We start from the raw sequence: 25903 nt of genomic DNA on the forward strand, positions 1-25903 counted from the left end.
AGCAGCTCCCGCATTAAATCAACGGGTACGGGCGCGCCGGGCTGCAGCTGCATCATAGACGCCACCGTGTTGCGTGTTCTGCATTAAGCTGATTGCGACGCGGAGCACAGGCTAATATATTAATCGTGATTGCATTTTATGAATACAATGTCGGTGACGGATCCCGGATTAGCACGTCCGCGATATGACTTTTCAGAATAATTAGGGGAACTAATGAGCCGTCGTTTCTCTACCGTGACGCGACTTCGCGGGACAGGTTTTCGTCGTCGGACGATCGAACTTCGCTATAGTTTGTGTTTGGCGAAAGTCTGAGCACGGGCTCGCTGATGGATTAGTCAATGTTTATTTAGCACGGAAGTGTTGATGAGCGGAGATCTTTGCTGTCGCGGCGAGAGTCTCCGGCGAGATTCCCCTGATATCTTGGGGTACGTTTATGTTCCAGCTGCCACGAACCATCGGAGTTCTATTGTTTCGTAATGGAAGTCCTTAGATTGCACCGCGCGTTGCAAATATTACCTTTGGCTTTGCTGTTATCGCTGTTTCCATTTTTAACGTATCGTGTCGCGCTCGCGATATCCTGGTTTTCGAGTATGAATTTATCTTTTTGCAAATCAAATTCACTGTTCCATAGGTGAAAGTCGAGTGCAAATTATAATATGCTAATGTAATGTTATTATATATAATATTATTATTTATAATATTATATAAAATTACTATGTATAATATTATAATATGGTGCAAATTGTAATTGTCATTTCTCAAAAAAAGTTTACCTTTCTCTGCTACTACATTATTTTTTTGCAAATCAAATTTATCATTCTACAGGTCAAGGTTATGACCTGTTTTGTAATATTGTATTATAATATTATTGTATACGTCTAATATTATAATATGATATTATTATGTATAGTGATTGTCATTGCGCGGTTAGTAATTGCAGCAGAATAATTATAATAACATCAATGAGGAAAATATTTTCCCACGACATTAAGTTTTTGAAAAATCTTTAATCCAAGATCTGCAATCTCCTAGAATTCAAGTATTGTAAATTTGTAATTTTCTTATACAATTTCTGTAGCAAATTCCGAAATAATATGCAACAAACATTTGAAATTATACTCGAAACAACCATAGCATGAAATTGATTTGAAAAAGAATGCATTTCGTCCAAGAAAAGGAAAATATGACATGTGCAATTCAAAATCCAAAACCTGTGAACAATTGAATACTAACCCTACTATACATTCCACATTTTATACCTTAAAATTGTTGATATTGCACATTCATTTTCGTCTAAAATAATTAAACTTTCATAATTAAGGTATGCATTATGATAAAACCGGCGAAAAGTTTGAGTAAATTCAATTTTATTTACTTATTAAGAAAAATCTTCGCCTCCGCATTTAATGCAATCTTCTCGAATGCATTAGAATAACTGGATGAATTAAAATTACACTTGACCAGGATAATATAGGAAATATCCGTGGAAATTGTTCTGGCTGACTGTAACAAGCGCTTTACAATGTGTCGTAAAGTATTGCGTAATATCATTTCGATTGTATCCATAACCTGTTGAATATACGACAACCTTTGATCTGGTTAACTTAAATTAGCAATGCAATCAGATGGCCATTGAATAAACAGATTCTGTTATCTGTTTCTGCATGACGTTTATTAACACCGCCGCTTAATAATTAGAGAAGCGTCACTGAATACGAAGGGAAGGAAGTAGACGGTATAATGCATGTGTAGATAAATTTAGTTAGATAGTTGCGTTTTCCATTGATCAATTGTGTGCGCACCTTATCAGATCGTAAATGTGAACTCGCGTTAATGTATTGATTACATGAAATCTTGATTTTAAAAATCTCTTTAATTCCAAGCATAAATAATTATATTCTAGACAATCGTATATTTTTGTACATTTCTTATCTGTACTAAATAATTTCTAAAAGTTATCGCATACAAAATATAATTTCAGTATACATAATTGAAGGAGTGCAAAATATATTGTATATTTACTATATTTAGTCGTTAATAAAATAATTATACTTTATTTTCATATAGATCTTTTTTATAGTTTTATAATCTCAACATTGTGTTAGTATTTCGAATCAGTATTTCTTGTTTAGAATTTAATACTACAAAATGATAATGTAGTATCATTAATGCAGCAATATTCTATGGCAGTGCAAGTCTATCGAGTGTGTAAATCTCGCATTAATCGGTAATAAATAAATACACAAATAAATACATGTATTGCAGATAAATAAAGAACAAATTCGAAACAATAATGTACATTTACTAAAAAGATAAAAATCTGTCATAATTATAAAAAAAAAACATCACAAAAACAGATTCCACTAGCTAAAAAAGTAATGCAATTTAAATTCTTGCTACTAAGCATAATTAAATAATTACTATCGTCACTACAAGCGACGATAACTCCAAAATGGAAACATATGACACGCGCTATGTTTCCTTGCACTTACGCGTATTTGTATAGCAACCGTGAAATAGCAATCAATATCGCTGCACAAATGTTGCATCGAAGTGTCCAACATTGACGCTTTGACAATGCAAACCAAGGAGTGTTCGTGCATGGAACGAACTCGAGGAACGATTTGTTTCCGATTACCGTTTGATAACGGAGGAAATGCGCGGGTTAATCGATCAGCAGGAAACAACAATGATCACTTGAGAACTCTGTGAAGATTGCTGACGTGTAATCAGCCTCTCGATATGCTTGCGAGAACTGCTCGATATACATAGTAGCCATTGTATCGACGCGCGTTCGTTACGAGGCGTTCGTGCGTTTAGGCCTTTTATGAACAACTAGGCGCAAAATATTCTGATAGCCCGTTACCTGCAACGATTGCAGACGTAATCATCGTGTTAATTCATATTTTTATATATCTATGCTAAAAAGTTACAATTAAATACGTGTTCGTAGGTGTTACCATTAAAAACGTTATTAAATTTTAGAATAAAACTTTGAATATGGAGATTAAATAAAAGAATTCCTTGACTCAAAATAATTGTGATAATAATATACTTTCCAATTACTTTTTCGTGATTTTATTTCGCTAATATTTATCTCTAGTTATTGACGATCTATTATTAATATGAACATCAATGTGCTATTAATTTTTAAGTATAAAAGATTCGTTCAAGTTATTATTATATTTATTTTGGTTCACGTTGCTTCATAATTATATTTTCTTCATGTTCCACCTTTATTTATTGCGAATGAACTAAAAATATAAGCAGAATATTTTTATCGATTCTTGCGTAGAACAAAATTCTTTAGATTTATTAATTGATTAGGGTACTAGAGCTGATTACTATGGGATAAACTATTTCTATGCGTTTGGTTTGTTTTCGAGTACAATTAACTTCATATTTATCGAATAAGACATATTACATTTTTTTATTCTTTAATTTTATTTATTTTTGCTTCCAGTGTGTATTAAAAATCGTAAACAAAATTGTAAAATAAAAGCTGAAATAGAACACAGAGCAATTTTATTCCATTCTGGTCCCAGTTTCTCGTCGTAACAACAAAGTCTACCTTGGACACCTGCACGTTAATTTTAAATAATAGAGCGTTTAATTAATCCCGCGTCATTTCTGTGCCCATGGAACTGCAATTGTTCGGAACGTTTCAACTTTTTAAGTTCGCGATTCGCGCGATCCCGAAGTTGAAGATAGCGGTGTCTCGCTGTTGGCCGATTAAACATTTCTCGTTTAACGCTTCACAGGCTGACGACGCCCGGGATTACGATAAATTAAAGCACAAATAAATCTTATCTCATTCCACTTCGTGCAAAGTTAATTTCGTAGAATGGTGACTGCCTGGGCGCTCCTATTCGCCGCGACCTCCGAACTTGTTTCAAACTTATGTTTAGAGTTTAACAGGGAACTTGAAGCGCGATATAACTCATGGTAAAGAAGCGTGATTGTGCGATTCTGCGACTTCCGTCGAGCCCCACGCTGCAACGGCGTCGCTCCTCCTTTTCGTTTTAAGCAGATTGAAATAAGCCTCGCGCACTAAACAACCCCTTAAAAAGTTAATTCGATTCGGCTCGTCTGGCATCATTGGCAACAGATCATTTCCGTAATACCGCACTCGAGGGCTACTCGACCCTACCCGGCATTATCCTAATAATCTGCATTCGCTGCAGTTACTGCATAATTTTGTTCGCTTCGATGAATCGGTTACGGAGCTCGGATGTAAAATGTTTCGCAGGATTTCAACTGAAATCTATCACGTTACCGTTGCCAATGTATTCGCATTTATGCAAATTTGTAATGTATAGTAAATCGTGTATATACACTGTTGAAATATGTCGATGCTATTTCCAATGAAACAATTCTTTTGTATGTAAATCAAATATCTAGAATCTATTTCAGATGTTCGATGCACTAGTTTACTAGACAGTCAGTGTAACAAATGTCGCAATAATTTTGTGAGAAATAAATAACAGAAACCATAATAAAATAATTTCATTTCTACAAATCTCAAGTAGCTGAAACGTGAAAATCGGTTTTTTATTCTTACAGAAAAGGAATCGATTCTGAGACAATATATGGACCAAGAACATAAGTAAATACTATTAATATCTTGTAATTTTAACAATGTAATTAGCGTCTAAAATTAAAAATACTACTTCTATTTTATGTCGTGTCATTATTTGTCAACAAAATTGGATTAATATGAAGTATATTTTAAGTGATTTTTACAATTACGAAACAAATTGATATAACCAAATTACATATTGATAAAACAGTAGAAACATTGCCAGACTTCATATAATTTACCTAAATTTTTTAATTAACAGATATGTTAACCTTTAATTTTTCCGAAACAAGAGAAAATGGACTTACACCACTTTCAAAATAAACGGTCCATATATCAGAAGAAAATCGACACAAGAGATCGATATTTAACCCTTTGACTACGGCAGACTTTGGCATGGCCGTAGTTTTTCGTTAGACATGCATTTTCTGAGGAAGTATATCAAAATATTCAAAATATCGAATTCTATTACATTAAACCAATATTACTTGAAGTAAATAATAATTTTAAGCTTTTTTGCAACATATAACATAAATATTACGCAATATATAATTAATCAAATTTAATAATAAACGGGGGCGAAATTTGATCTTGACGCCTATTGGCGTCTACAGTGCCGGGAAGCCAACGTGTGTCGGACGCCAAAAGACGCCAACAGTAGTCAAAGGGTTAATCGAAACCGGAAATGGGTCCTTTAAGCTGAGTATACACTAAATTGTTTGAGAAATTATTCAACGTAACTTATGGCAAACGTAGAAAAGTTCTGCATAGAGATCCGCATCGCGGTTGTACGCAGAAGTAGAAAATCGCGGGAAAGTTTCTCAGCAAAGGAGACGATCGTTAATTTGGCTGTAAACGTGGGATACGGCGTCGCCCGATTGAAATGCGGCCGATGTCAACGAAAAGAAATTCCCCCGATTCCGAATTTCCTCGAGGTAGGTTGGATGCCGGGAGAACGGGTCACCGGAAATTTCCAAAGGCGAAAATATGCGGGATCGCGCGCGCGTCCAATTTCTTTGTGACCGGGGAGTAAAAGCGATTACAAAGGTGACACGGAATCGGCAGTCCAAATACGGGCACTTTGATTTGTAAGACTGTGCCCCACGCGCGCGGATTGTTTAGTCGAGCGTGCGTCCTGCGACTCAAACGACCGGTGGGGGAACGTAGTCCGTTGTTTTGTTTGTCTTGCGAATTCAACTAACAACGAGAGAGAGAGAGAGAGAGAGAGAGAGAGAGAGAGAGTTTTGTGTGTGACCGACTCGAAACAGGACGCTTCCTTCGTTCGGTCCGCGATGAAGTTCGAGGTGTGCTCTTCTCTCGGGAGCATTTCCTGTTGCGAGAACGTAAGTCGTTGAAAATTATACCGGCTCTAAGAATAATGGGTACACAGTACGGCGTAGTCTTGCGAGATTCGTTAGCTCTCCGCGTTATAAAACGGGGTTAAGAATTCTGTGTTGTAAAGCAGATTTGACATCTTTTAGTGGCTGACGAGGGAAACTTCATAAATAGATTATACTCAACCTGGAATGCAGTATACTTATTACAGTAAATATTAGATATAATTAACTTTATATTCGTCGAATAAGATATATTAAATTTTTCTATGAAAAACGAACGATATGAGAGACATACTCCTTTAGCGCATCTCTTTTCAGTCGTCTTTATGAGATTTACGTTATTCTCAGTTTCATATAAGATTCCTTATTTACTTAATGTCAAAGGACTTTGTCTGTAAAATAAATAAGTACAGAAATCTTTTTAGGAAACGTACATATTACCTGTACTAAAAAATATGTAAAGAAATCCACTTTTAACTCTATCTTGTGCTATAAAAATTCTTTTCAGTTTTCCTGTGTTCTTTAATGGAACATTTTAATCAGATACAAAATACGTTTATTCTCGTGAAATATTTTCATGCATCTTTTAACTCTATATTTTTTAATATCATATTATAAAAATATAAAAAATATTTCTTGTCCGATATACTCACATAAAATAATAAAGAGCTTCAAATTATTTAAAAAATTTATTTCAGAATGATGGAAACTCCAAATTGTCCAAAGCGAGGCACAAAATTCATTGTTATACATAAACGTACGACTGCGAATCAAATTGTATTGCGCCAACGAAACTTTACAGAAAATATCGCGATCGTAAAAATGCAATTTGGAATGAAAAAGCCCGCTCTTTGCGAGACCAAAGATTCCCAAGAAAGCTTCGTAAACAGTCAAACAACGAGAACTGCCGTCGCGAGAACCGTGCGGAAGTCCTCGCGAAAGATTCCGGAAAATTTTCTCCGACTTTTCTTCCGCGAGACGTTTCTGCGCTGGCAATGGTGGAAGAAAGACGGAGAAGCCTGATGCAACTGGCATCTTAATCTTCTTTCTATTTCGCGAAACTTTTCAGCCCCCGCCGAAAAGGTGAGAACGGAACAACGCTGTTCCGGCAGAGTCGTTTACACCCAGGACACGCTTGTTTCGCCGTTATTTACTTCTCGAGCATTAATTGTTCAACTTGTTGCTCGCGCCTACGTACGGCGCCCCGGCGCTTTTTTTTCAAGTATAGAGCCTAAAACGAGGGGGCGACGAAAAAAAAAGAAAGAATAAAAAGAAAAAGAAAAGAGGTGGAAAGCCCGAGGACCCGGAAAGAAAAAGCTCACGCCGACGTAGTTACAAGACTTTCGCGTTGCCCCGGGGAAATTGCTATGGTAATTCCATCTTCCTCGCTCGTGAGTTCTTTAAAACAAAAATTAACATTCGACCGGTGCGCGCGTCGGGAACGCGGGGACCGAGGGGAGGAGGAGGAGGAGGAGGAGGAGGACCCCGTCGTGCATGTGCTGAAATTTCAACGGGGATTCGTATCAGGTCCTTGCAATATACATTCTAAAGAGCGCGAGGGTAAACGATAACGGCTAATAATTGAGCGAGTCGAACGGTAAACAAGACCCGGGCGCATGTGTTTTTAAAGGGATCATAGAAAATTCCCATTCAATTTTACGTAACGGTGTACCGGCGAATGGAAACTTAACCTTCGATTACACGCGTGGGATCGTTGCTTTTCGAAGGATAAGGAGAGCCGCGATAAGGTGCCCCAATTTCCGGTAATTTGTGTAAATCAGACGGGAGGCAATTAAATGCCGAGCACTTTTCTCGGTCTGGTATTTATGGTCAATTAGTATACACGATCGCGAAACTGTTCGAACATCTTTGAACATGGAATAAATTCCATAACATTGGACCAAATTACCTGAATTCTTTTAAAATACTACACGGTTTAATTGATTAAACAATTAGCAGAGAAATTTTTTGAAAATTAATAGTTGTAGAAATGACAAGAAAATAATTAATTTTTATAGTGATTCACGTTGGATTGTTTTAATATTCTGGAAACACCTAAATATATGTCTTATTATAATATACACTATTATATAGTATAGCATATATTATAATATTCTATAATAACAAACTTTGCATTTAAAAAATTGTTAAGGTTATGCTATATTAGTATGAATAACAAGAATCAATTATATGTATACATAAAATGCATTTTGTTATATAAAATGAAAGTACTACAAGCCAGAGAAATTACTTCAGATTTCCAGTCGAAATGGCTGCGACTGTAAAGGGTTAATAAGTAATTAAAAATATATACATCAAATATCTATTCATTGCTATGCTACAATCTTTATGTAGCCATCAATTCAGCACAACCATAGTATTCGTATAACTGCTGATTCCGCTACCGGACACGTGGCAAAAGAAATATCTTGAAAAAGAGAGAAATTAAAAAATTCCGGTTAAAAGAAGAGCACACCATTCATAGGACATTCTGTTTGAGATTTCCGTAATAAATCCGGCGCGTCGCGAACACGCCATGCGCCGCGAAATTAGTATCGCAGCTAACTCCTTTTTACACCAAGTAAAAGGTTAGAACTTTTTTTTTTAATGAAACGCGTCATGCAACAAGAAACGTGCATAAAGGGATCCGGCCGGTAGCCGGCTGCAAATCCTTCAATTTCTGAGTGTTGACACGCGCGCAAAACAGCGTCGGATACAGCCATCTTGGAGCGTCGTTTTCTAAATTGGCTCATTTTATGGGATTCGGGGCCCTTCCGCGGCGAGAAAACAGGAGTTATTTTTACGACGTGTCCGTTTTGCCTTTGTTGAATGTTATAACTTCTATCTCGTAAATATGATTTGCTTTCACGGCGTAATGGTATTTTATGGTTTAGTACCTACTCCGCGAACGTGCGAGGACTTTGTGGTGACTTATCTGTCCGTCCGCGCTGCCATTTTGTTTCGTGGACGTTCGAAAGGAAGCCGTCTTTCGTCTTCGTGAAACTTTCGCGGGGCTATTTATTTGCAATTCCGAACGGAGATCGGGCTTATACGAATAAACTATTTGTTTTCGAATAAAATAGCTGTTTCGACGGCTTTGCGGTGTCTGATCTGTTCGCGGCGACGCCATCTTATTTTGTGGACGTTTCCGAGAGGAGAAGCCTTCTATCTCCATGAAACTTTCTTGGCGATATTTATTTGAAATTCTGATCGGAGATCGAGTTCGTTCGAATAAACTATTTGTCTTGGAATAAAACAATCGTTTCGCCCAAGCAAACTCTAATTATGCCGGGGTCACGCGAGACCCCCAATTGCACAGGTTATTCAGCAGAAGATTGTCGTTAATTTAAAACGTTAAACAACAGCTCATAAATTAATTGCAGTGTTAATAATTCGATGCCACGATTTATATACGCATAATACAAATTATTATCGCGAAACATATCAAACCGGGGAAGGAGGACGTTACAGTTGAACGCTACACGGTCTCGTTAATTATGGAGTGCGCAATCCGCAAATTGTTTCTGTTAATTATTTATTACGGTTCACAAATATGCGTGTACAATTTGTTCGACCAACTTGACGTAATTATACAATGTTGGTTATTATATCGGGCCCCGTATATAATCATCGTCTCTTTAAATATTTATACATTGCTTCTCTATTTATAAGTCGAATTAAATGAATGAAATTATATTTTTTACAATACTTATAAAATATAAGATCAATTTGCCGCGTTTTAAATAGTTTTTTCCATCTGAAAAAACCACATCGTATATTCACATGCTATAAATAAAATTATTTATATACTATTAATAAACTATTGTTTAGACAATCTTTAACAAGTTGTGACAAACAAATAAATTCATAATTCTCATCGCCGAGTGAAACTGGCCGGCCAGCGGCACTTGCTGACGAAGAAGTGCGCGAGCAAACAGTAAATATTTCGCGCGGACCGTTCGAAACGCAAACATGAGAAACTGGCTTGATACAACGGGAGATCCACAGGTGAAAGGAGAACGTAAAACACGTGACCGTGTCTGCCGTGGCGGAGGATACAAGAAAAAGGCCTGCGCGAACACAGCGGCCAGCTCGGAAACACAAACACATCCTCGAATTACAAGTGTAACTTCTACTTACAAGTTGTTAGACTGTTAGACACAAGAGACCAGCCGGCGGTTTCGCCACTCAAGTTTGGGGTCGGCAGACTACGGGTAAATTCTGCTCACCTGTTAACCATCGGACAGTTGATAACGTTATAGTCTCGGGCGCGACGGATATTGGGTGTGCCATTGCCTGACTGTAAGACGAAATTACCTTTTTTATTAGGAACAGCGATCGTTTTAGGGAGACGATTTATTAGTGAGAAAAGATGGAAGTAATTCAGAGAAAATAAAGATACATAGTTTGCGAACCCATAATTTAAATAAAACAAATGCATCAGTCCCACAAAAATTTCCTAATGATTATTACGACTGTGCTGTTATTTTTAGGTGTCAGTTAATATAACAAACTATTTAATAAAAGTATAATAAGATAAAAGAAATAATACGTATTAAATATTTTAGAAAATCCACGAGAATAATTAATTGTCTAGTTAATATATTAACAAATGCATCAGCCTCCTACTAGTTAATACATTAACTATGTAACGAGACTGTACTAGTTAATACAAATGTATGAGTTTGTACCAGATAATTCATTAATAATTACATGTGCTTATTAAAAGGAAAAATGACTATTTTATCTAGAAATAATTACTCTAAATTCTTACTGTATTCAAATTCTCGTTATTAATAATTTGATTAAAGCTAGAAATGTAGAGAAACTGATTGGATCTATTAATGCAAACGAAGTGTATAATAAATATCTATAGCGGTAAAGTATGAATAAAGTGAAATTATTTTTAAACGTTGCAAATATCTATCTTCAATGTGTCATGATTAATATAAATGATTAATATAAACGTGATTACGGTGCTCGACGTTTTTTCAAGGAACGATTTTTCGTAAAACCGTGAAGTTCCAGAAACTCTCGAGACCGGCGCACCCGCGCATAAACGCGTAAGCCTCGACGCAACGGTTCCACTTCATTTCTATGATTTATAATCCAAACGTAGGTTACCCGGGGTTTCGCATAAACCTTGTACGAACACGTTCATCTACGCGGATTCGAGTTTCAATTTATTGTAGAGGTATAGGAAGTTGGTGCTCAGAGCTTTCCAGCTTTCATGTTTCGAGCTCTGGTCACAGGAGGGACGACGGGAATGTCGATTGATTTACAGTTTTAATGGGTTCTGCAAGTTAGGATATACAAGTAGCAGTAGCTGGTAACTCGGAGGCTGTTACGAATTACATTTAGGAGAGCGGGGGTCCGTCACACGAGTTTCCCCGGGCTGCTTGAAATACGGGTAGCTTAGCTACCATTAAATGTTGCATGAAACGCTCTTAAATCGCACTTGTTATGGCACAGCTTACGTGACATCCTGAAAAATTCGTATTCCTACGCTCGCCGTACCATGAAATGAAAGTATGACTATGCGCGGCCCCTTTTAGGCCTACCTCGCTGCTTAACCGGGGGCCAATTTATTGCTCATGAATTGCTAAACGCTGTGTCGCATACTGGATGGAAATATATGGATCAACAATTTCATAACTTTTTAGCGTTCTCTGGTGGAAATAGAGAAATTGTTCTCGATGATTTCATGAGCTGATTTAGAGAATGTATGTCCAGTATTAACCCTTCACTGTCACATTTTCTACGCAAAGCATACAAATTAAATTAGATTAAAATTTTGAGAATATAATTTGAAGATTCTTAAATATTTTAGGATATCACTTGCAAATATATTTAATTATTTATTAATTCCACTTTTAGAAAAACTGTAGGCCATTTTGATTTCATGTGATAACAAAGGAATAATTCTATATTTTGTTCAACCTTATTAGTCAATTTATTGAAATAACAATGTTAAAATTAATAAAATTACGATACGGTTGCTACAATATATTTATTCCATGACGTGGAGACAATAATACTACAGAAATTTGGTGACTATTTGAATACTAGTTTGCATAGTTATTGAATTAACGATTCGTCATAATCAATTAGCGGAAGGACGTGCAACGTTTAAGGTGACAGTCTGTGAAAAGCAGTTCACTGACTCCTGGGAATAATTTGATATTAACGAGACGTCTTCGCCCGGGCTTGAAATGGAATTACCATCGGGTGATCGGTTAATAAATATTTAATACAAAAAGAGAGGGCTCTGTAAGATTACGAAATTCCACGCATGTTTATAACAAACATTATTACTAATTAGTTATTAGTAAATTATGAAACATTCGTAGTACCAGTAGAGAACTCGCATAATCGAGTGTATACAAGCATTCTTGCATATTAATTTTAAAAAATAACAATGTTATTTCAGCAATTGAGAATTAATCAATTAATCAATTTAAGAAATAATCATTGATGAAATAATCATTGATGACATTTTTCTGAATCTATGTAAATTGAAAAATAAAGTTAATATGAATTTTGTATAAATAAAAAAGATGAAATTGATATGTGTCTATGTTCTAAATGAAAACTGTTTGTTACATTAAAATGTTAAACATCCCGCGTTATCAAAATGCTCCTTTAGGGTATTTTCATTTAATCCTTTAAAGTAAAAACGCACTCCCTAGTTCTACTTCGCTTTTCGTTGGAATGTCTCTGCAGTTTACTCGAACGCACTAGAGTACTTGTTTGAGAGTAAAAGTCATAAAGAAACTTTCTCAATGCAAACCCCTTCGCTTTAAGTAGTCCTTTGAACATGAGAAGCCCGATTAATAGTAATTCGTAACTCTCTCTCCTCGGACACCTAAACAGATTTAACTGACCGTACAATGCAAGCCTTGAAACACTTTGCACTTTCAGCGTTAATAAAAAATTGGATTAGGTTCGCTTTGTGTTTCGTATTCGAACGGAAAGTACAGGAATAAAAGTAACTAGAACAGAGATAGAACAATTTTTATTGACGATCGCAATGTTTAAAATAATTTTAAAATGCAACTTGAATGGAGAAAATATTTCTGTGTAAATTTAATTTTATATTTCCGTGTAAATTTAGTTTTATATTTACTTGTAAATTTAATACTGAAACAATTATGACATATTCAATTGTAAGAGACAGATATCAATTGTAATAAATACATATTTCTACTTTCAATGATTTTAATAGATTGGAGGGAAGTTAACAATGTTTAATAATTTTACTATTATGTTTATATTCACCCGTTTCATCTAGTAATTTTTAACATGATCGCATAAAATCCACAGTTTAGTAATGAAAAATTTGTCTTCTTTCATATTTGCATAGTATAAATATAAATAAATTAATAAATAAATATAATTAAGTGAACATAATTAAATAAATATAAATAAATACAAATGGTTATACTATACCTATACTCCACCGTGCATTCACGAGAATAATTCATTCAACAGACACATGAATTTATTAATTATAAGAATTGTAAATTAACAAGCAACTTTTAGCAATCTTAAAAAAATGAAGATTTCAGCTGCATCGTATCGATGAAATTGTTTAGCTCCGTTGACATTGTAGTCGTCCAACCAAAAAAAAAGAAGAAAAAATCGAACCGCAGAAGAGTGATGAATTGCACTTTTTTATCTTTTGCCACTACGGACTCGAAAAAAAACATGCCTCTGTTTCTGGTGTCCCTTTAGAGTGACGCGTTATTTATTGTTTGACCTGATTTATATTTTGACGACGCGGTCGATAGGAATGCAAGACAAGTGGACTGTGCCTGAAAATATTTCAACAGTAATCGAAGACAGATCGCTGTCCGCGGAATGGAGGTCGTTTGATCCTATGATCGCCCCTGCCCATCATAGCTGAGCACGCAAATTGACCACGCGACGTTATGGCATTCCTGAAATGACTACTACAACACGTTATGCTATTGCTTCGCAGTTACATGAATGTACATACCATTGCGCATCCCCGCTCGTCTGACAAACAATGCATTCTGACCCATAAAGCTTTAAGAAGCATGCTATGCGTTCTGCATATAGCGGGTATAGTATCAATGGTTACTCGAAGTTCGGCCGTTATCGATCCAATCGGAATCAGGCACAAGCAATTATATAATAAATTATATATAACAGTCGATTACAACGTCAATAGACTGCAGATGTTTATGCAAAATAATATTTTTGTGCATCGATTGCAAGCGAACTGCATAGCATTCCTATTTTCAATCATTTTAGTGAGACATATAATTGATTTATTTAACGTATTTATTTTCAATATATTTAATACATTGAATTATTTAATGTAATCTAGTGTTTAATGTATTTATTTTGAATATATTAAATAAATTAGTTCATTTTATGTCATCTAGTACTTGATATGCAGTCTAGTGATTAATTCGATATATTTAAACAGTATTAAATTACAAATAATATTCTAGTTTTAGAAAATCGCATATTATATATTAACAATATAAAATTTACAATATAAAATGACACGAGACTTGTAGGGATTTCCGTGTAAAATTTATTACTAAATGCGAGCATAATTTAAATATCAATTAATGAGTGCTAGGAGATATTAAAAAGAATATATTTTCCATAATAATCCACTTATCTAATATCAAATAAAAAATTATCAAATATTTATTGACAAACGAATCGACTTCCTCAATTTTAAAGACAGATGGTAAACACAATTTTTGTTTATACCAAACTCTTCAACGTTTCCCTAAAAAGCGATCGAACAAAATTGCTACGGACTCCAATAAAATGTTAATTACATCTTTCTCCCTGCTGTTGTTGGATTTCGAATAAACGCATTCAACAGGAAATGAGCAAGTCTATTTCCTGCGCGAGATCCTGCCAAAGGTAAGCAGTACAAACTGATTAAACCGTTGAACATACAATTCAGTGTCCCGCTGTTGTTGATTCGACGCTTTACTCATCCTTCTTTGTTCACGCGTTTATATGAACAAACGGGTTATAGAGGAACAGGTTTCGCTGGAAATCACGCAATCGCTGTACTTTAGGATCGGTTTCGTCACGGAGTATTTTTGATATTATTTTTGAAACGTTTTGGAATAGAATGGCCAATATGTTTAGTAATAATGGTCTTAAGAACAAGCATAGAGTCTTTTTAACCCCTTGCACTATAATAACGAGTCAGACTCGTGATAAAGATTGTAAGATTTACTAAATATGATTATTATTCATTTCTTCTAAATTGAAATCAAATTAATGTCTTATATTATCAAAGTCTAGGAACGAAACTAAATAAAGACAATAGAAAAAACAAATACTGTCTAGTTCTATTAAGGAAAATATTAAGGACAAATAAGTGCTAATTGACGCAGCGTGAGAGGAGTTGTAGTGCAAGGGGTTTTAATACATTAAAACACGCGTAAAGAAAGTTTAAACATTTTAATCATTGACATAACCTCGTGCAGTATTTTTATACATTCGATCTAGAAGCACATTTAAGTTGCATTATCCATTATAAAAATATATAAATTGAATGTTAACTTCCACTTTCTTACTTTTAGGACAAAGGAACAGAAATTAAATAAAAATAATTTGTTTCTTTTAATACTGTCTATTAAAAAGATTATTAAATACTCCTTATTCTTCGTAATGTTGTATTTCAGTCGCCCATTATTGCTATAAATTCATTAGATCCGCAGCTCCAGTAATGATAAATGGTTAATTACTGCACATTCGGTAGTTGCAGTATTAAACCCAGCGGAAAATAAGTTTGAAGCAGTTGTATAATCGTAACACAGTGTTGAAAAGTGAGGTCATGGTAGAGAGAATTACCCTCTGCTTCTCGATTATGTGTGTGTGGGGGGAGTTAGCCAGCACACAGCTACGCAAGCTTTAAATTCCGCGCTCGGAAGTTGAATCTTCAACTTTTAGTTGGTAATATCGCCGCGGCGAGTCCTCGACTTGCAAAACGCTAAAAGTCCTTGTTCGATTTGTATTTGCACGGGCCAACATGCGCCGGCGTGTTCCATATTTTTTGGACACCTAACCGCAGAGTATATCGCTCTAAGAGCGTGTAACCGCGGGTTCGAGACGCGGCGCGGCAAAGACGAATTTGCGATTCAAAGTCCCCCGGCGGGGAGTGTTCCAAGGGATTTCGAGTCACAAATTCCTGGCAAAGTCGTCTCGAGAAGCTTTGTATACGAACGCCCATTGATTTGGAAATTACCCGGGATTCCGACTTCGTTCTTGCACCTACTGTGCGAACCGCGAGTAAATATATCGTTCCCGCGAAATTCTACTTCATCCGACGCGAACTGTTGTTTTAAAGTCGGCGCGAAGTCGTCTCTCGCACGCGCACGTGTGTGTGTCTCTTCTCTGTGTACGTGTGTGCTGAAAACGGACTCCGTAATTCCCTCGAGGAAACCAGCGAGAATTACGTTTACCTAATGTGTAACTGCGACACGGTGTAAATTACTTTTTTTTTTTGCCGGGCACACAGATCACGGGAGCAGCTGCACTAATTACTGCTTCTTTTTTTCACTTGATTACTTTTACTGCCACGCGATCCTTTCGCTGCAATTCCGAGGGTTGCTGACGCGCTATACTTTACGTTTACGGTGCACGGAATCGTGAAGCATGATGCAGAAATAAGTATTTACGATTGAACGAGTCAATTTTTTAACAAAAAATGAGAAAGATATGCTTTTTGAGTTGATCGAGTAATTTTTGATGAATTTACAAAGGTGATTTAACCCCTTGCACTACGACTCCTTTCACGAAGCGTTGCGTAGCACTTATTTATCCTTAATATTTTCCTTACTAGGACCCGATAATTTTGATTTCTCGTATTATCTTTATTTACTTCCGTTTTTAAACTATGCTATCAAAAGTATTCAATTTGTTTTCGATTTAGAAGAAACGAATATTATACATATTTAGCAGATGTTGCATGAAATCTTTATCACGAGTCTGGCTCGTTGTTATAGTGCAAGGGATCAATGCCAAGCTGAAATTTAATTCGTTTACGTACATTTTCAAACGTAAAATCGGAGCTCCATTGATCGCGTTAATAAAGCGACCAGACGAACTCTGTACTTCTAAGGGAAACATGCTGAAGTGGCAATTAGTGGTCGAAGGAACATCGCAGGATGGTAGCGCACGTTTTGGGAAATTGATACGAATCCGATAAGAAATAAATTCCATCGACCAGAAAGCATAATAATTTAGGTCGCGGGGAACCGTGCAAGGAGTACACGTGTCAATTGACGTTATCAAGGTTCTCCAGTACATGTTGCAGAGCTTGTGGGCGGTGATTGAAATGACCGCAATGCTCTTGCGGCAATGTACCCTCCGCCAGAACAAATTCTGTACGTTCTCCTCGGTTTCATAAAATCACTGCAATTCGGGCACCTTGGGGGACAAGGACGCGGATCGAATTTCCGAATGCGTCCAGCATATTTGTCGCTAAGTCTATGGCGATTTCGTAGCATCATCCGACGGTACATTATTTTTACTTGAGACACACTTAACCCTTTGCACTCGAAGCCATTTTAATTATAAATCTAATATAATCGTTCTGGCTTCTATTATTTCCATTGCATGTGACAAAGTGTATTTTATACATATGAAATTGATTCTTGCGACTCGTACCAACAGTTTCACTGTCAACAATTTTTTAAACCTAACCTATATTAATATACAAATTATTATAGAACGTGATGGAATAATTTCAGTGGTGCCTCGGAGTCACCACTCGAGTGCAAAGGGTTAATATATCTCGGTGTGTATTAATTCGTTTATTTTCAAAGAATGTTCCCCCGTGCTTATACCAAATATCCGGGGGTAATTATAAATATATCGTTGAACGTGTAAGCTTAAAAATGCATAATAAACATAATAAATAAGTATAAAAATTATACAAATAAAATGGCACCATTAGACTGTGAGTCTTCATGCAAAATCAAGATTCTCTGCTTTGATTGCATAAAATTGGAAGTTAAATAATCATTTATTTTTATTCTTATTATCTTTAACAACTTCGAAATAATCTAATAGTTACTGTTCTCTATATCACCTGCGCATTTTTGTCCTAAACGCAATCGCTGTCCAAACATAATTACTGGCAGATCTTTATGCATTTATGAAACGTGCCTAACACAATTATTATTTTTACTATACTGTACCCGCGAACTTGTTCACATTCTCACAACGTTTCGAATGTTCCAAACCAGAATCAGGTCGTTTAGCTTTCCCGTTATCTTGGCCCAAATAAAATCGCCCCCGTCGCCTCGGCGCACGCCCCCGCAGATGCGGTAGCAACGACGGCGGTAGACGGCGTTTTATCCTGCCGCGCGAACCCGCGCCTATCAATTTGCATCCTGGGCGCGACCATCCCCGGCTAAGGCTAGTTTTCTAACGTTGCCAAGGGAGCAGAAAAAGCGCAGGAAGCGAACCGAGAGATAAACGAGTTTTTCGTTTGGGAGAGAGGTGGGGGGGGGGGGGGGGGGGGGGGGGGGGGGGGGGGGGGGGGGGGGGGGGGGGAGTGGGCAATTCTCGGCGATCCGTGCCGGCACGTCGTGGTCAAACTTTTTTCTCTCTCATTACCCGAAGATGAACGTGCGGCGATGTTGAAGTCACCGTCTCGTTAAACTTCCAAGTCTTTGCCTTAGGACGCTCGAAAATTTCTAAAGACTCGGTGGACGGGGTAGGGGGGTAGGGGGAGAGGGAGGGGGGGGGAGTGGGTTGGAAGAAATAGCGGAGAACACTTTGGACCCTGTCCAAATAACAGGAGGAGGGAAACGGCGGGGGGGACCGCGAGCGCCCGGACAGAGAGAATAAGTGAGTAAGGTCGCGAAGGAGGCATCAAAGAATTTTAGTAAAGCGACAGAAATTTCATTTATCCTTCCATCCCCTCCTCTCCTCGCGTCGCGTTCGTTCACGGCGCTAGGTTTCAACCGTTCGCTTCGCCGGATATTGATTTAACGTCGAAATCCCTGTCTTCGACACAACATGCTTGCTTGCCGGTGCTGCTCGAGAGCTCCTACGGAACATTTTGCGGTCAGGTGAGGAGGTATCAGAGTTTCGCAACTCCTTATGAAATTTGCAATGCTGATTTCTGTCGGTGTCTTAAGTTATACGAAAATTTTCAAGGAGCTGTCCCTCAGCCGACGGCTGTAATGCTATTATAGTTTTGCCCGTGAACCGACCACCTTTACAACTTCCACAGCACTTGATCGTTGCTTTCCGAATTTGAATTGCAGAGGACAGTCGAATCGCTGCGCCGAATTCGCGAGTGCCATTGAACGGTGCACCTAGTTCGATCGCGATGCTGTTTAGACGTCTGTTTGATTTAAATAAAATTCTCATCGTCCAATACTGCGTTGGAGCTTGTATACAAAATGTTTTGCTAAGGTGGTCTTTATTAAACGAATTGATTTTTTCTGATCTTACCTCCTTAAATTGTGGGACTTTGTAAGAAAATGATGTCTACAGTATATGCATTAATAACCAAAACATTAAAAAGTATTGCATGCATCTTGAGAAACATTAGTTAAGCAGGGATCTTCTTTTTCATGTAATAATTTTAGTAAATCGAAGGTGATACTTCGGCTCTCTCGAATTCTTTTAATTGCTTAATTATTTAAAACTGCAGGTAATCATCTTCAAAAATGCCTACAGTGTTCTAATAACAAGCATCACTGTAAACTGCACATAGACTATCATTACAGCGAATTTTTATTCAACGAATTGTCCGTTTTTATTGGAAAAATGACAGGAGTCAATTTAAGAATCTCTTCATCCCTTAACAATTTCTACTTGGTAATTCAACATTAACGCTCTCTAATGCTTTCAATTCTTCCATCAGTTTGACTGACGCGTTCTTAATTTCCTCGCGAACGCGTAAAATCCGCAGTCCGATCGTTACAGCGACGAGGACATTGGGACACCGTCGTCTAATTAACGAGAATAGAAATCTTCTTCGCAGAGTCGCGCTAATTTCAAATTTATCTGGATCGCAGGGGAGGGGAACACGGTTGCACGGTTATTTAGGATCGGCATGTGCGGCCGATCGGAGAATTCATTACATTCGGTAATCCGCACCGTTCATTAACGCGTCAGCCTCGCTAGAGCTATCCCGAGCTTATTTAGCGCTGTTTGCTGTCCTCCCCACTCCTCTGGTTATGGAGCGCGTCCGTAGACGCATTGTTGTTCCGGTTCGGAAGAATTCGAAATTAATTCTAGCGCGCCCGCGCAGAATCGCGCAGGAGGTCGGCTGTCCATTGTTTCGCCTGAGCCCGCGATGAATGTCGTTCTGTTTGCTCGGCGTCCTGGGTGGAGGGGAGGGGGAGGGCCCCGAGTGTTCGACGCGCGAATTCAATTTGCGGAGCGCGACCCCTTAGGTGATTAGCTCTGTAATTGTGGCCGGCCGCGTGAAGTCGCGGCCGGTCTCGGTAAGAATGAAAAGTCGTAACGACATGCTAAATTATGCGGCGACCGTAAAATACACCCCCGGGCAACGGATTTAAGCCCCGGCTCTCGGAACGGTTTCCGCGGGGCTCATTGAAAGGGGTGAAAGCGAACGATAAGATCCAATTATCGAGAAACAGTTTAGCCCGCGGTCAGGGCGAAAGGATAAGCCGCCGCCTGACCAGCGCCCCTCGCGCGCACTTTTCTACGGAATGGTACCGGGATTCGGAAAATATCCGTGGCCGGCAAGCCCGAAGTAAGACGAAGCACCGATTGTTAACTTCGGGATATATGGAGACGGGTCCGCGGAGCGGAGTCACCGTAAAGTGGGTGTAATGGGAACGGAAGTGGAATGGAAGATAGCGGGCAACACGGTTAGAGAAGAAACGGTGGGATTCGGCCGGCTGGTAATAAAGTCATTTGGACGGTGACAAATAGACTGTGGATTTTGTACATTTCTGTGGAAAGTAAAGGAGACGAAGCGCAAGGCGGCGATAGTATCAAAAGAATTTAAGAATTCGTTTGCGTCGGTTAAATTATACTTGATTACGCAAGATAGGAATTACAAGCAATGGAAACGAAATCATTTCTACCATTAACAATTTCAATAAAATAATAAATATAAATAAATTTCAATATTCCTCAAATATCTAATACACCACATCACACCCACTGATATCTATCATAAATGCATATAGTCTGCTTAAAACATATTGAAACACCGAATCTATATCTTAAAATCAGATTATATTTTATCAAGTGATTGCTAAAAATAATAATCGAAAAATAATAATAGTCGAAATAATTGAAAAATCGCCAAGATAGATTAGCGTATTAAAGCTAGTAAAACGTTCGTGATATTGTTAACTTCCATGTACGGACACGCTGCATCACGGGATTGCAGTGACTATACACAAGACAGAGCTTAGGGTCAATTTAAATCTTACACTATTGCGGATACCGAACCAGCGGTAAACTAAACGCTAAGCCGCGCTTAAGTTTTGTTCAACCACTCTGTAATCTGCTTTAGTAGACAATGGCGGAGTTCAATCATTCGTGTGATAGTGCTTCACGAAGACGAAAATAATACCGATTATTTAATAATATCCATTGACGCCGTCGTCATTATTGGGCCGTAGGATATCGGGTTAAGTTACGATGAATATTATATCTCAATGGAAGCATCTCCAGCGACTTCGCTGAATTTTCACTGAAGTGCTATTGATATTAAATGTTTCGATCGCAAACATGTTAGTCTAGTAATTATACATGCAACAATTTTAATTAATACTATACATTTAAAATCGTGGTTAAAATATTAAAATACTATATTTGTGTTAATTAATTGAAACAAAAGAGTATGTTAAATGTTGATTGTAATTGTTATATATATACAAAATTACTAGATTGTTGGTTTTATGCATTTTAATGCCAGAAGAATTTAAAAATATTGTTGCGTTACCTGCAACCCTTTGAACCTATTAAGAAAGCAATTAAATTTTTATTTAACCTCTGCCTGATGCAATTAACGCAGAAAATGTTTACTTTGTAAAAACGCTGCAACCTAATCATTAATCTTTTCCAGTGCTTCTTACTCTTTTTCAACTAAGAAGACATTAATTATTCTTTTACTTTCAAAATGCTTTCATATTTTACATCGTTTAGTAAATATTTTAAGAGACGCTGCGATTATAAAATCATTTACATTAGTTAACGAAACTACATCAGTATATTTCTTTCAATACAGAAGTTTTTATAACTATACTCGGAGAATTAATAAATTAAATTTTTCGGTTTCTTTACGAATAAAAAAAAGCTGAAACAAATCTTAGTTAAATTAGTCACGAACTCTTAAATAATAGGTGACAATAAAACTCGTGTCTCGATTGCACGCTACTCCGAAATATAATTGTAATGTCGCTCCGTTAAAACGTCAGCTTGGTGACAATTTCGAGTTACATTAAACCCCGTCACCTTCGATCCCGATCTATCTACGGGGGACGACCTGTCATTCTGATTGACGCATGCAGGAATCGTCCATTAAAAAAGAATCACGGGAATCTGAAAACATGAGCTAGGCGCTAAAGGATAAAATATGTCGGTTATTTCTGCCCTGGGGTAGACAGTTTCGTGTAATTGGTTCCGGTGATTGATGCGACGTCCGAAATCCGTGGAAATGCGAATCATAAATCGCCACGGAATTCGCTAAATGATTACAAGGTAATTTTCGAAGCTGAACGATATCCGAGCCGGAAGCCGCGAACTGACCGTCGTTATTAAAGGGCGCGCGTCAACATAAGGGTGATTTTTGGCAATGTTTTGTTAACGTAAAATATTGATGAAACTTCTCGTCATTTACTATATTTATTCTTTGACATTTTAAGATACATACACAGCTTTTCGTTACATTTTGTCGACGATGATTAAAACAATAAATCTTGTTCTCTGTAAACCCTCTGGTTGACGGTGTTAACCTAATTGGCGTGCAGGTTAGAATTTTTTTCTTCGATCTAGGACAAAAGCTAAAATAGAATTTTTTTAATAATAGTACCGTGCGACGTATGAACTTAAATATTATTTTAAATAATACAAAAAGGATGATAATACTTGGCTTTGAAGATTAATTAGAATATGAATCTTAGGGCAAAACTAGTCCTTTATTTTCAGGAATTTTTTCGTAACTCCTTCCAGTTTCTTTTTACAGAAAACATTATTAAATGACCTTAAAGATGCTTTCTGTAATTTAAGATTAATTTAAGTAATATAAACAGTACTTTTAAAATTAATATTAATATTACAATACTTTATTCTATTACACTATTCTAGTCAACGCAACCAATCGACAAATAGAACAAAATACACTGTTATAACAAATTCAAGATAAAGTTAATAAACTTTGAAGAAACTCATTGACATAATGCGTTCTTATAATAAAAGAACTGATCTTCAGAATATTTCACTCAATAAATCGTTCAATTGTCTTGTCATCTTGTCCTAAACAAAGCCATTCCATTCACAGCAGTGTTCCCCCACGTAATAACAATAAAATCGCCGAAAGTCATCCTTATTATAACGTTTCACTCGAGGCACTCTCCCCTTAACGACCGTCCGAGATTTTCTTTCCTGTTCGGTCGCCGCAGCGTCCGCCGACTCAAGCAAATACGGAGTTGCCGGGCTTATTGCGTTTTATTAATTGCCTCGACCCAGTTAGTAATCCCGACCGGGCTCGATAAATAAGATAACGAGAAGGGAAGACGAGGGTCGTATTCGTCGTCGCGCGGAATTGCCAGAAACGGCGAGCAACGAACTGCCATTTCTTTTTTCGTTCTTCTCGCATACTTTTCGAAGACACCGGCGACGAAGTTGAAAGGAAAAAAATGATCACGGCACGTTGTGCCAGTTAACCCCCTGCGGCATCATTTTCTTCATAGTTACAATGGTAAACGCTTTTTCGATTGTAATTATTACTTAGGAAAAGAAGGAAATTTATATTTACGAGAACGATTAAATATTGATCGCAAGGGGACAGTATTTTATTCCGACTTAAAAGAACGGAATAACAATTATATTTAACCCCTTGCACTCGAAGGCATTTCATCTGCAAATTTAAAATAATTTTTCCGACTTCTAGTATTTCCATTTTACATAACAAAATTTATTCTATTTAAATGAAATTGAGTAACAACAATTTCTTAGATCTAAACTTTGGCGATATAATTCTGGAACGTGTTGCAACAACTCCAATGGCGCCGCACAGTCGCCACTCGAGTACAAAGGGTTAACAGGATATTAATAGAAATCTCCATCACGCGTCTGACTCGTTAAAGTACGGCAAGGGGTTAACGTCAACGTAACGCATCGGCGTTACAAAAAACGCTACCTTCCTTCGCCGCTTCTAAATGAAATTTTAAATAGAATTTATGCGGAAATATGGCAGATAGTCGTTTAGAAAGATTCCACGGTGATCACCGGCGCGTTAACATTTTCATAGAAAATGCGCGGCGCAGTTCGTCTTGCATACAGTGACACGCAATGATCCCTGCTTTAGTTATTCATTAAGCAACGCGGCGCGTTAATGAAAATTCTAGCGCGGACGTGGAAATAGGGTACAGTCGCCCGCAAGAGTCGGCTCGAGTTTGACGAATTCCAGAATCAAAGTACTTTTAGCGTTGTTACAATATTATTATTTATCGCTTGTTTTAGTTTTTGTTATTTCACTGTGCAAACATTTACTACTGATATTAGTGATTAACTATTTAATCGAGCACTTTTTACATTTCTTATACTGAAGGTAGAGAAATAAATGTATTAATATAGCAGAAATATATGTATAGAACATTAAATATACAATATTAACAAATTTTACTATAGTTATTCTGTTTCGAAGAGTGTCCAGCTATGGGCGTCAGCCACTCTAAATTAGAAAGAAAATTAGTATAATGGTCAAGTGAGGTAAATACACGAAATAATTAATATAATCCACGTCCCCACTGTATAATAAAATTTTATTCATTTCAGTACGCCTGTGGCAGTGCGGCAAATTAAATATTTAATCGAGCACTTTTTACATTTATTATACCGAAGGTAGAGAAATAAATGTATTAATATAGCAGAAATATATAGAATATTAAATATACCATATTAAAAAATTTTGCTATAGTTATTCCGGTTATGAGCTTGAGTCACTCTAAATTAGAAAGAAAATAAGTATAATAATCAAGAGAGGTAAACACACGAGATAATTACTATAATCCACGTTCTCGCTGTATAATCAGATTTGATTCATCTTGATACACTCGCGGCAGGGTGGAAAGTAATAAATTCCTCTTCGATGGCGGTTCCTGGAAATTCGCTTTGAGAAACGCTAAATTACGTTTTGGTGCAGATTACTTTTCCGCGATATAATTAAAAGTTGTTAAATTAAAGTCTGGAGGGTATCGTTTCTCATTTCTCATTTCTCTGTTTGATCGTGCCTTCTCATTTTTTCTTTTTCGTCTGACGAGATAAGTTCTCGCGGATCCGAGGGGTCGCAAAATCTAAGATGACGCCCCGTTTCGGTAATCGTTCGATGCAAGAGGTACGATTGTAATCGGAGAAAGAATGCGATTCGACGTTGCCCCACCCCGAGAACCTATTGCTTTACGTGATACGTTTAACAATTCGAGGAGCAGACGAAACGAAATCGAGAGACAGAGTCGAGTGGGGTGCGCCTCGACGGGGAGATAGCGAGAATAGGAAATGCTGGATGCCCGAGTGACGGTGCGGAGCATGAATATTACCTGGAGAGCTCCAAGATTTTCAGCTTAGACAGCTTTCACTGAATACATATTGTCACGGGCTATACCGAGCCCTGCGGAGGTCCCTGCGAATTTCAGGAATAGACAGAGGTCATTGCCATTCACCCTGTGCTATTCATTTTCTTTGGAAATATAATAGGGAGTCTGTACATATATATATGTATATATGACTGTACGACGGTCTTTAAACTCGCCATTTA

The 25903-nt window shown here is 37.2% G+C and overlaps 1 protein-coding gene across 1 annotated transcript in view; it reads left to right on the forward strand.

Annotated features, from left to right (window-relative positions):
* The window catches only part of Nachra7 (nicotinic acetylcholine receptor alpha7 subunit), a 246500-nt gene that overhangs the window by 106467 nt on the left and 114130 nt on the right, over positions 1–25903 (forward strand). The window lies entirely within an intron of this gene.

Source organism: Augochlora pura, chromosome 4, assembly GCF_028453695.1.
Source record: "Augochlora pura isolate Apur16 chromosome 4, APUR_v2.2.1, whole genome shotgun sequence".
Lineage (NCBI taxonomy): Eukaryota > Metazoa > Arthropoda > Insecta > Hymenoptera > Halictidae > Augochlora > Augochlora pura.